Source organism: Eupeodes corollae, chromosome 1, assembly GCF_945859685.1.
Source record: "Eupeodes corollae chromosome 1, idEupCoro1.1, whole genome shotgun sequence".
NCBI classification, from domain to species: Eukaryota; Metazoa; Arthropoda; class Insecta; order Diptera; family Syrphidae; genus Eupeodes; species Eupeodes corollae.
Window position 1 is genome coordinate 167,969,276 of NC_079147.1, and position 13,935 is coordinate 167,983,210.

General features: G+C 32.1%; 1 protein-coding gene and 1 non-coding gene across 3 annotated transcripts in view; one reads left to right on the top strand and one right to left on the bottom strand.

Moving 5' to 3' along the window:
* LOC129953865 (chitin synthase chs-2) overlaps positions 1-13,935 on the bottom strand; it is a 44,015-nt gene that overhangs the window by 14,574 nt on the left and 15,506 nt on the right. The window lies entirely within an intron of this gene.
* Trnar-ucg (transfer RNA arginine (anticodon UCG)) lies at positions 8,233-8,305 on the top strand. Its single transcript has one exon. It is a non-coding gene; the product is annotated as a tRNA-Arg (tRNA).

Genomic DNA, 13,935 nt, shown 5'->3' on the forward strand with positions numbered 1-13,935 from the left:
TTTGGTTAAAAAAGTTGTCAGTTGAATTATTCCTAAAAATTTCAAAATTACCAATTACAATATTTTTCTTATCAAGAAACAGTTTAGTTTGAAAGTTAAGTTCAGTTAAAAATATTTTTAGTCGAAAACAAATTTTTATCAATTTAAGTTAGTAGCATTTCTTAAATTTTTCAAATTGAATGAATGAAATTAATTTGAGAGATATCGAGAACCGAACTTTAATTTTTACCAAACTTGCGTACTATTTTTTGTAGATTTTATTTTTCTATGAAAAAACGGACTGTTGGATTTAAAAAAAATACTGAATATCGAAAACAATATTTGCTGTGAAATAAAAAAGTTTGAAGACAATATTTTCAATTTTTGAAAAGCTATTTGAGTCGAAAGTAAATTTTTATCAAGTTTTAGTATTGTTTTTTTTTATTAGGTTTTCATTGTTTGTAAGAAAACTGTCAACTAGATTTTTCTCAAAATTCAATAGTTGACGACGATATTTTTTAAAAGACAAAAGTGTTTAAAGCCAATATCTCAAAGCTTTGAAAAGTTATATGAGTCGAAAATCAATTTTTAAAATATTATATTTATTTTTTTTTAAATTTTGTTTTGTTTTTTGTAAAAAAAACTGTCAATTGGATTTTTTCACAAAATTTTACTGAAAACAATATTTCTTATAAAATAAAATTAGTTGGACGTCATAATCTTAAATTTTTTAAAAGATATTTGAGTCAAAAATTAATTTTTACCTTTTAGTAATGATTTGTTTTGTTTGTTTCTTTTTTTAAAAACTGTCTGTTCGATTTTTCTCAAAAATTTATTTTTTTTATTTACACAAAAACAAAAAATCACATTATAAAATATAAATATAACAGTGCGCGAAAATAAACAAAGCAAATACACTTAAACGAACCTATTAATTGGAACTATAAAATTTGTTAAAAAGCCATTCCGTGTTTTTAACTGTAGCAAATTGATAAGAAATAGAAAGAATGTTAAAATCATTTAAAATTCGGCAAGTCATCTTTTAAGCTTTGTAAATTGCTAAAAGCGGCTTTAACATTTTTCTAAATCGTTTGAAATTGTTTGCCATTCTTTCTTCTCCATGTTACTGGTATATTGCCAACCCTTTTTTAACATATCATTTGAATTTTGTGTCAAGACATTTGGAAATAAAGCTTTATCTACATAAGTTGTTATCTTTTGTATATTACAAAAAGAAAACATGTACACACATATGAATGAAAAACTTCTGAAAACATTTAATTTTTCTTCTGGAAAATCGTAGAGTTTTCTTATATAAGACTTAAAAACATTTAGAAATTTTCACTTAAAAATAGATTTAAAACAAATTTTTTAGTTCAGAGAACGGCGAACAAGTGCAAATCAACTAAGTCTCATGTAGGCTTTGTATGGAAACTAGGGGCCATAAGCATAAGCGATAGTTAATGCTTTTACTGGTAAATTTGCATAGTTCTTACTAGTTGTCATGTTTATAAAAACAAAGTAAATACTAAAACACTAGTACTTATTTTAAGAAATAGTATTTACTTATTTACTAGATTTGGATGAATTTTTCTAGCAAATACCATACAATTTTTTCTTTCTAATTCTTACTGAAAATTTAACAAGTAATGCAAGTGTTGTTTGTGAATGGCCGGCTTCAGTTCATTTTTATAAGCATGCCAAATAAAGTAAATCTTGCTTTTACTATACTTGAGCCAGTATTAAATTATACTTTCTACTAGAAGTAAGTACTTCAGTTGTGGCCTTAAGTCTCGAACTCATTAAATCTTAGATTAAAAGAAAAGTATTAACATAAAAGTTACACTATTAAATACAGTTAAAATTGAACGATTGAAATTATTTACGATTTTCTTGTTTTATTGGCTCTATTATAAATTATTTGTATAAATTCGTTGGACCTAATAACATGCTATGTATTGCACATACATAAATAAAAGTTTGCATTTTATGTTAGTAAGAGAGATATATAAAACAACAAAAAAAAATAGTAAAAAACTGATTATTGTTCAAAACTTTCGTTTCAAATGGATTTAATAATAATATCTGGACTAGATACACAAAAAATAAGTTCAAACTTGAAAGAGCGGTTTTATTTTCTGACGACAGCTTTTTCGAGAGTTTAATTATGTATATCGACCAATTGACTATAATATTTTCGCATAAAGTTTATTCTTACTGGTTTTCTATAAAAATGTATGTGCTTTAACCGAAGCAAATTTAAAGCCATTTACTTATACATTCTGTATCACTTATTTAAGGACTTTTTTTTTAATTCATATTAAACGGTTAATATAATATAGAAAAGAAAATAACTGTCCCTAATCAATAAAATTTTAGTGTACTTATATTGGGCACATATTTATTTCTTTATAACATACACATGTCTATATAGAGTACAAATCTGGTAACCGTTGTTGTCTCAAGGTAATCCAGCTATCAGGGTTGGGCGAAACCTATTTCATGAAATGAACTCGCAAAGCCGGACAACTATATTCGATCTGGTTTGAATAAATAAATTAAAACAAAAATCTACAACAAAGAACTTTAAGTAAATTGAATTTAAGGTTTTATACCTACATAAGATTAGGTATGAAAAATATATTTAAATAATTGCATCTAATAGTTTACTCATTTAAAAGATTTTTTTAATATTCTGGTTAGTTTAAAAAAAAAAGTTTTTCTCCGTTAATGAATGTACACGAATATGTTTCCAAATCCTAAACCAACTAAAAAACACAACTTGATAGTGATCCGAAGATACACTAACCTCCTAACCCGGTATTTCCTCTTTCACTTTCGTTAATGCCAAGCTTGAGAGTGAATCTTACAAAGTGTATAGCAGCATAGCGTCATGAAGTTTAGTATAATGTTGAAGGTGTTCTATCTTTTCTACGCTACATCTACCTCGTACTAGTACCACCTTTATAAGAGCTTCTCATCGCATAAATGCTAAAGTGGAATATCAAACAACTGGTTTTTATAAGCTTTAGAAATAAAAATCTAGTGTATAATGTCTAAGTCATAATCAAGAATATATACATAAGCAGGTATATAAAAGTAACCACATCATTCTTATACGTAGATGTTAACCTTTCAGAGGGTTTACTTGAGTTAAATTTTGTAATCTTAGAACCCTCGGTCTACTGGTTAGAATATATGTTTGGCATGAGAAATTAAAACAAATACAAAACTAGCGCAAGGTTATAACGCATGCTTTTTGATCTACATACCATTGAGAGATAGATAGAAGAAGATCTGAGATCTGTTACTTTAATGATACATAATACGTTGTTATGATTTGTTTGGCAACTTATAATGTTTTGCTTTTTCAAATACGAATATTTTTTGTACGCCATTTTATGTAAGAATTGATAAACGAAATTATACCAATGGCGATACACTTTGGCTTAAGAAGCAGAAGAAGCCGCTAATTGTAGCGAGAGGAGGACCCTCTATAGTATAGCCAAAGAGCTCGCTTATATATTCAATGCACAACAAAACAACCATTCTCTACTGATCTCGGATTGCAACAAGCTTAGAAAGTGGAAAGAACATTTTGCTTTGATTTTAAACCAACTGACATCTTCTGAGTTCCCCGATGGATAATGGAACAGATATGAACCACGATCACAGTACTGGAGACCAATAAAGAATTGTTACAATGAGTACTAAGTTCGTCGAGCGAATTGACGAAGCAGGATCAACTCATTTCTATTAAAAAGGCGACTTATGATGGATCCAAATGTTTTATCTCATACGGAGCTAGGATGTCAGAAAAGTCTAAGTTGAAGTCAGACAGTTTTGCCTACTGTCAGCAATTCTTTTCTTATTCATGATCCCGATAAGCTATCAGCGAGAGTTGTCGAAAACGGAGAAATAGAATGAACTCTGACAACTTATCTCATAGGATAATGCATCTCTATAAAATTACAACACGGGTGGAGGGAGAAGTAGAAAATAATTTTTCAGCCTCGGAACCTTCCACTCATCCTCTCTGATGAACATTGATTAGCAACCAGTATTAAAAGTAGAGAGTTTCGAAAGTGTTGCTCTGCTGAAAGCCCAACCGATCAAGTTATAGCTAAACGTACCCTGAAACCTAATACTGCGTTCGGGATGTTTTCAAATGTTTAAAGGAAAAACTTACAAAACAACAGCAAATATTACCAGGGCTCTACAGACCTTGGCTAATAGGTGTGGCATAGCCAGGTGAAACATCTTAAGCGTTTTCTGACCAGATCGTATATCCAATCGTCATATATATATGATAACAGGTCAGGAAAATTGACCTTACTTTACGACACATGCATGACAGGCAATGCAGTGGCATCTGCCCGATCAAGAAGACAGAAGAGTCGGACAACTGAAAAAGAACAGTCACGTGAATAAGAACAGTCAAGGAAGAATAGACGAGATTGAGGAAGAGCTGTAGGGAGCTCAAAACAGCACACGATGGCTCGTAAGGGTAGTAGAGAATTAGAGTGCAGCAATGGTTCCGAACAATGATACCTTAATTAGGTTTAAATCAATCAATAAATAGTTTACTTTGTATAAAATGCTCATTCGATTTAAAGCTTCACTTTTTCCCAAAGTTAGCTCTATGGAAGTCAATATGTATAAAATCAAATGTAGGCAGATAATAAGAATCGCCTCGGTACTTCAAATGTACACAAAATAGTAAATATGCTGCATTAGTTTCACCCTTAATGGGTTGACTAAGAAATAATTAGTCATTAATTACACGCCTTTAATGGGGAGATTGTATATAAACGAGCTGAATACGATGTTCCTAGGGAGGCAGATCATAAGGATCATTCCAAAGGGAGAACCTTTAGGCAAAGCGAATGAAATCTTATTGAATGTTTCAATATTTTTTCTATGAATTTCGTAATAGAGTCTATAATTATTGTGAAGCATATTCAAGATAAGGGCGAGCATGTCAATTGTACAAAGAAATAGTAACGTAGGGATCATTGAACTCCTTTGCCCAGCGTTTTATAAAACCAAGCATAAAACTTGCCTTATTGAAAATAAAATTAATGTGATGTGTAAATTTTATGTTATAACAGAAATGAAATCTTTAAAAGTGAAGACGTGACCGAGTTTTTGCTGCTGTTATACAATTGGGTTTTTAGTAAAAGTTATCTTCTGGCGTTTTAAAGAGTTGAGGTCAAAATATAAGATTATAAAAGTCAAGTCGCTGTCACTGAGGTATATGTAAATGTCGGTGTCATTAAAAGTAAACCAGGGGCGGATGCAGACTTTTAATCAATCAGGGGGTCACATACTTAACACAAAGACGAGTTTTTGAAAACCGCTTAAAAAAGTTCTTTAATATTCTGTGAATTAGGCCGACAAAATTTAAATATCATAATGAGGTGTATTTTAAACTTCCATTTAATATTTGAAGGGCTACAGTGACAACTGTAATTATAAGATTGTTTTAGAACATATTTAACAGCTATATGTTACAATATTTTAGAGGTTTTTTTTCGAATTGGGAAATGTTAGAAATTCTGTTGAAACATAGTCTTTTCCAAAAATAACATTTTCTGTTCTTGCTGAAATTTTCATAAATGTGAAGAACGCTACAAAAATATAAAAGCAAGAACCCAGAACATGAAAAAAAATTCAGAAAAATGTGATCTTGTTTCGTAGGAAAATAAAACAGAATTTGGTATGTCTGTTTTTTTAACGTATTTTTTTCGGACTCTCAATTTTCGAAAGTCTATTATTTATTACCATTGTTATCAGTCTACTTACTCATAGATTGGAGCTGATGCAACTTAAAAATTGTAGAGAGAAAATTTTTTGGTTTTTGAATTTAAGGAAATCGGCGAATTTAAGTTTACAATTTTTCTAAAAACTAAATAAAAACAAACTAAGTGAAAGAAATAAGTTGGAAATAAATTTTGAGATGACACTCACAAATTATACGTACGTTACAAAATCTCCTTTCACTTCAGTTCTCGAGCGATACAAAGCTTTTATATTAAATACGTAAATAGATATGAAACGTTTATTTTGTTTATCAATTATTCATTAGTTTGAGAAAAGTTTCACTTCTGCTGTCTTTGGGACATTTATATTCTTGAAATTCATGTGTAAATCTGAGTTTCAGAGCATCCAAAGCAAATTCACTTCAAAAAGTAGATTTTTTTAAAAACTTTTTAAGATTTTAAAAGTTTTTTTTTTTATTTCATAGAAAATCAATTTTGAAAGAAAAAAAAAAACTTTAAGAAAGCCTAACACTATTAATGTTCTACAAATTTAAATAAGAAAGAATTTGAGAAGAGTTTCAGTAATTTAAATATAACTTGGTGTCGTATTGGCGATATTTTATTCAAGGTTACTTTTTAAAAATCTGAATATTTGTTCTCTCTGTCAGAAAAGTTCTTATGAAAAGAATTAAAAAGCATTACTAAAGATTTTTCAAATTCAAAATTGTGTAAAAACAAAGGCTTTAATATATAATTAATTGACAGCAAACAGCTTTTTGGTGAATATCGGTAAATTACTAACAAATCTTAAGATGAAATGTTTACTTGTACAACTAAACTGTATAAACTTTATGGCTCATTTGCAAACCCTGATCTGATGATCAGTTTATTGGTCAAAAGTTGATGTATTTGTGCTGCGCGATTGGAATGGGGGTGTAGGGATAAAATTTGTTAACGAAAACTAAAGATTACAAGCATGGCTCATGGGCCTTCTGCCGGTATATTTTTATAAACTAAACATTTTGTGAGAGAAAGTACATGAGCCATGCTTGTAATCTTTAGTTTTAAGTTTGTAAATTTTTGAAATGAAAAAAAATAAAGATGATAATAATAATAATAATAATAATAATAATAATAAAAATTTGTTAATCATTTATGCTCGTAAGCTTATTTCCATGGGAACTATTCAACATGTCGCACCTGCTATAGCTAATTTTAAATGTTGCTCCTGTTATCTACATATCTTCAATTCACATAAATCACCAAACCTTGCACATATTTTTTGAAAAACAAAAAAATCCTATAGCTAGGTGCATACCTATTTGAGCTTTTGAAGGAATTCAAACACCAACTCTATATCAACACTTAATAAGTACATTTGTCACGATCATCTGACATGCAAAGCTCAAATAAACCATCCACATATTGTAAAGGTTTGTTGTAAGTAGGGAAGGTATGAAAATACTGATTTAAATCAAAATGAAAATTTGATTTCATGTTTTTCGCAAATTAAGCAACAGAATATGGTGTTGTGGAAGAATGTGTGGTGTATGATGTGAAAACAAGAATAAAGTTCCCCAAAAGCCTGTACTTTCATTCATGAATTATAACTTGAGAAAAATGATTAATCTGTGCTGGTTGAATTTTACAATGTAATGTCGTGCAATCAAAAAATGTTTCAATAACTTACTTGAGTCTTTATGATAAAATTGAAACGAGAGCTCTCTTACCGAGACATTTGCTTCTCTTGAACACCGCCGCCGACGCAAGATCTCGTGACTATTATTGTTTTATCGTTATTTTTATAAAAAACTTCCTAGTGAAATAGCCAGTAGCATTCCTGGCATCAAACAATTTAACCGTAATACCCTTACTTCTATGAATGCTCATCAGTTTACCCTTGAGCCCAATTGTGCACAAACGGTTTTAAGCTTAGGGGTTCTTTCTTCAGCCGCACTACACGAATGTGGAACGCTTTACCAGGCTTAACATTTCCTACTCATTACAATGTGCAGGCATTCAAAACCAATGTACATCGGTATCTCCTTTCTAATCCTATCCTCCTATCCTAATTTTTCGCACTGTATCTAATCAATATGAGGGTATTTATAACCCTTTTATTGTTATTGATAAATTACTATTTTTCGTGTGACATGGAACAATTAAACACATTAAAGATTTACAAAATTTATTTAAAATTATGAAAGAGGAGCTGATGATGATGGTGAGTATAAACATGCGCAGAATTATTTATGTGAACCTTTGTTACCCCTTCAAATAGTAGTAAAAATAAAAGTGTATAGAAATATGAAGCATTCACTCTGTTTTAATTGTCGTGTGGTTGGCGAAGGGTGTTTTTCTTTTATAGAAGACTGAGACTTAGAACGAAATCATGTTTATTTATTCACCCTTTTATTTGAATACAATGTGTTATGTGTACTTACGTAATATGAATCAGTTTTATAAGATAGGATGATTCATGAATTATATAGACCGTGTGGCCTAATGGATAAGGCGTCGGACTTCGAATCCGAAGATTGCAGGTTCGAGTCCTGTCACGGTCGCAAATCAGTTTTTTTTCGTAATATTTTAATGTTGTTCTTTAAAATAAAATATGTAGGAAATTAAATTTTCTTGAAATTGTATTGTCATTTACGAGATATAAGCAGAAAAGCAAGATATAGTTTAAATAATTATATAGTAAATAGGTATCTTGTTAATGTTTCTTATGTTTACAATTTTTAGAAACAATATCATAGTTGTCAAGATTTTGAAATATGTTTGTATATTTGTTGCAGGATTCATAAAAAGCTCGCTGTAAAGTAGAAAAACGTGATTTAAGCTTAAAAAAATTAAGCTTTAAGAAAAATGCAGAAAGGACTCTCAAAAAAATTGTGTGGGTGTTTTTTTTACTATAGCAATACAAAAAGTGAACATTTTGGTTGACCTATAATATCTCACAAACCAATAATGCTAGCAACTTGAGTTATATATTATATTGTATATAATATATGACGTGATACTAAACCAACAAAATTTTGAAAAACAAAATCAATTAACTGTTTATTATAAATCAACAAAAAGTGAACAAATTGTTTTCAGCTCGAATTTTATCTCCAAAATAATAATAAAAAAATTGGTTTTGGATTCAAAAATTTAAAATATTGGCATAAAAATAGATTCCGTCTTATAGAAAATATTGTTACAGTTCTTTAAAATTAAAATCCACACAAAATAGTACGCAAAATTGGTAAAAACACGGAAACCTAAAAAAAACTTGTAAGAAATGGTTTTTGGCTCAAGTATTTGGAAAACGAAGAAAAATATTGAATTCAAATTATTTATCTAACATAAGATACTGTTTTTTTGTTAAAGTTTTAAGCAATACAAATCGACAGACAAGATGATAAGTTATCAGTGTGTGTCGCATCCAACCCTTTTATTCGATATTTTGAATAAAAGGAAGCGAATAGATATTCAATTAATGAGAAGGGTAACCAATAAGGAACGACACCCGGACCCAAGATACCTTTGTGGTATCGATATCTTGGCCCGGAGTCAGCATTCTACCGCGGCTGAACGCCGTCACACCCAGCCAACCTTCATCAGGCCAACCGGGACTGAACGACCCGAGATGAACCTCGCCAACGGCACTCTTTTTTTAGCCATCGATTTCATGTTAAACAGATGTTAATTTTTGTAATTTACCAATGTAGAAAGTTAGGCCCTCTTTGTGCCAACAAATATTTTAATGTAAGTTATTATTAAATATTATTTATGTTAAAATTAAGCCAAATGTATATAATTTGTGTATGTCGGTTATGAATTCTGCAGCGTTTGACTCGGTAGATTATTTAAATACCATCGTTTCTATAAGACCACGGAGTTCAAAATAGTTCTGCGTGCTGAAACCTTTTGTTAGCATCAATTCTCACTATGTATAAAATAAAATTATTTCTATTTCCATATTATTGTTGGTTTTTGCAGTTTCTTAGTGTTATATAAATTAACGGACGAACGGGTTAAAATATTAACAAAAAAGTGTTAACATTTTGGTTGGTCTCAAAAAGTCCCGGAGGAAGTTATAATGTTTTAAAAAGAAATAACACGTACATATGCAAACATACATAAATTAAATTTTATGAAATTTATGTCTATACTCATTGGGATTTCTACAAAGAATCCCTAAGAATCTACAAGAAGGCACTAAACTAAGGAAATCCAAGCGATCTTCTTGGCGGTCCTTCTGTGGCATGATAGAAGAAACTTCTGAAGCCTCTAGGTTACGGAAAATTCTTTCAACTAATCCAGCTATGCCAAGCTGCTTGAAAAATACAGACGGCTCCTGGACAAATTCAAGTGATGAATCGCTGAACTTACACTCACTTTCCTGGTAGTTCTCTTACCGAAACTTGCAACAGTTTTACATTTTCAAGTTCAAATACAACATATCCACAAGGTCTGATCACAAAGGATAAGCTACAATGGGCTCTCAACAGCTTCAAACCATTTAAAGCTGCAGGACTAGATGGAATAATACCAGCCGTATAACGAAAAGCTTCTGATATAATTGCATCAATCCTTGAGGCAATTTTTACCAGCTGTCTTTACCTGGTCCATGTTCCCTCGGCATGGAGAGAAGTTAAAGTTGTTTTTATACCTAAAGCAGGTAAATGCTCCCAAGTCAATCCTAAAGATTTACGACCTATAAGTCTATCATCATTCCTTCTTAAGACCCTAGAAAGATTGATTGATATCCATTTAAGGGCACGTATTGATACAAGACTTCTGTCTTTGTCTCAACATGCCTACTGTATCGGTGGAAACAGCGTCACTTAAGTACGCACCATCGAATATTACCTCCATAATAAAGAGTTCACTATGGTTGCTTTCCTTGACATCGAAGGTACCTTTAACAACGTGGACACATCTGCAATCACTTCTGCACTGACATCTCTAAATGTAGAGAGTTCGCTTCGGGAGTTAATTTAATGCTTACTAGCAGAATAATTAACTCAAAACTGGGCAACTCTTCTAGCAGACGATTCGTTAGTAGAGGGACACCGCAAGGTGGTGTTCTATTCCCTCTCCTCTGGAACCTAGTGGTGAATGAAATCCTAACTAGTCTGGATGCGGAGGGTTTCAGAGTGATAGCCTATGTGGACGATGCGACGTTACTATAGCAGTTTCAGGAAAGCATCTTAATATCCTAAAAGAACTCTTACAAAATGCCTTGGACAGACTAAGATCGGTGTGGACTGGATGTTAACCCACACAAAACCGATCTTACATTAAAGGAATCCAATTAAAATTCTCAGACGAGGCTAAATACCTAGGTCTTGTCTTAGACAAAATACTAAATTGGAAACGCAACGTTCTCTTTTCTTGCAAAAAATCTATTGGTAATAAATGGGGTTTACAGCCCAGAATCACGCATTGGCTATACACATCGGTAATCAGACCGATTTTAACGTACGGTGTAGCAGTATGGTGGACTGCTTTAGAGAAAGGTATAAACAGGGATAAGTTAAATAAAGTTCAACGTTCAGCCTGCCTATGTATAAGCGGATCGCTTCGCACGACCCCGTCTGCAGCACTGGACACCTTGCTCTACCTTACACCTCTCGACATATTTAGTAAACAAATAGCTGCAAGCTCTGCTATCCGCCTCAATGCTTCGTCGCAGTGGACTAACAACAACATTGGCCACTCAGTAATTCTAAGGTACTTAGAATCAATTCCAAAGCACACAGACTACACCATCCCCCAACTACAATTCGATAGGAATTTCCAGATTTCTATACCTACCAGATCTTTTTGGGAGGATAGGACATTCTTAGAGGATTAGTCAATCCACTTTTACACAGATGGCTCAAAGACCAAAGAAGGGGTTGGTGGTGGTGTGTACTCTGAACGACTGAAATTAAGTCTCTCATTCCGCCTTCCCAATCATTGTAGCGTCTTCCAGGCGGAACTTTTGGCGATTAAGGAATTCTTGTCTTGGCTCAAAGAAAACGTTATATCAACATCTGATATCCGTATTTTCTCCGACAGCCAGGCCGCTATCAAATCTCTGGACTCTGTCTCTACAAACTCTATAACCGTCCATAATTGTCGATCATCTCTAATGGAGATGGCGCAACAGTTTAATATTCACCTTTGCTGGGTGCCGGGCCATAGAGACATTCCAGGTAACTGTAAGGCAGATGAACTCGCCAGAAACGGTACAGTACAGCCCATCCTACCACGTTTGGCAAGTACTGGCATACCAATCGCTACTTGTAAACTGCTACTAATGCAAGACGCTGCGAGAAGGGCAGGCACCAGGTGGACCAACATCACCAAGTTTCAAGCCACAAAAAACATCTGGCCAACACTAGATTTAAAACGTTCAAGGTGCTTGCTCTCTCTAAGCAGATCGCATACAAGCTCGATAGTAGGTGTCATACCAACCGGACACGCCACGAGACTAGGCGTATTCTCAAATGACTTTTGCAGAAGCTGTATGGACGAGGAAGATGAAGCACATGCCCTGCTCTAGCTCGAAAAAGCAAGAATTACCTAGGAGTATTCTTCTTTAACGATCTAAATCATATCGGTATAATCAGCCTCTCACGTTTCGTAAGGGACTCTAACTGGTTCCATTGAGCTTAGGAGGAAGCCTTAAGATTCATGTGGTATCACAATGGGCCATTAAACTGGCCTAAGTGTGTCCGTTTCCATCTTGGACAGCCACTATAACCTAACCTATAACCTAACATATGTATGTCAATACTCATTTTCGAAATAAGTAAAATGCACGACTTGCTTACACAAATAAATTATGCAGTCATGTTCATCTTCATTTTTTTTAAAGTTAATTTAATTTCTAAAACAATATACTTTGTTCTTATTTTCCGTAGAAAAATATAAGACGATATAATGGTTCTAAGGAAAGTACCATTCTAGAACAATGCAACAATTTATTTGATATATTCAAAGAAGATAAGTTAAGATAAAAAAATCAAGAAAAGTTTCATTACAATCTAATTGTTTTTTGAAAATTCGAATTTTCGATAACAAAAAAACATTTTAAGGGAATGACTGTTATTGTTGGTCTTTAAAAAAATACAAAATTTTGGAACGCAAATCTGCTTAAAACACTTATTTCCAAGTTTGTACTCAATCGACTCAATGTCTTAGGTTATAAGGCGAGGGAAAATAGATAGACGGCCGGAATCACCAGGTTCAAAATTTGTTATAAATGCAAAACTTGTACGAGTTCCTGTATTTATTAAATACAAATCTTATATGAAAATATCTCTCGTAACAGTAATATGTGTTTGATAGGTTGGAGAAACTTAACACTAAGCTTTTTGCAACAAAAATTGAACTCTTCCTCATAGAAACAGCATGCTCAAGGTACATATATTAATGCGGTGTGGCCCACGTTTCCTGCAATGACCTATCGTACATAAATGCACAAAATTTACATAATTTTAAAATAATATTTGTCTGCAACTAAAGTTAAAACGGCCAAACAAAGAATGCCTTTTCCATTCAACCATTTACAAACAAACCAAATAAAGTTTCAATATCTAAATATAAAATATATGGGTATAGGCACCAACAAAATACACTTTAAGTCTGAAGTAAAAAAGAATTAACTCAAAGCTGATTGGGTGGCGTTTGCGAAATCCCAGCCATTATTGAATAATTATTTATTTTGAGTGTTTTATTTTTATATTTATATTTTTCCAATACCCAACCTCCTAAAGGAGATAAATTTATATAAGTAGCAGACAAGCACCACTCTATGAAAGATAACTTTTTTTTTATTGAGTAACAACTTGAATTTGAAATTTGTATTGCATTTTGCATTTCAATTATAACTTGAGTTCTTTTTTAATGGTACTTTCTGGAATATTTTAACTTACCATTTGTATTTAAAAAGTATTTATAAACACAGCACATTTATGTATAAATGTATATTAGATGTACCTTCAAGTATGTTGCAGAGCTCAGTTCACGATATCAATTAACAAATATTTGAGTAATGGATTCTTTGGTATCGTTTGCTTTTTTCAGAACTTTGTATGGTGATATAATAATGTATGTACTCGTATATCTAGAACTCTGGTATTTCAAAACGCTGGTAATTTGAATTTGATCCTTTCGAGTTTAACCGTTTTTGCAACAGCCATATAGTGCATTT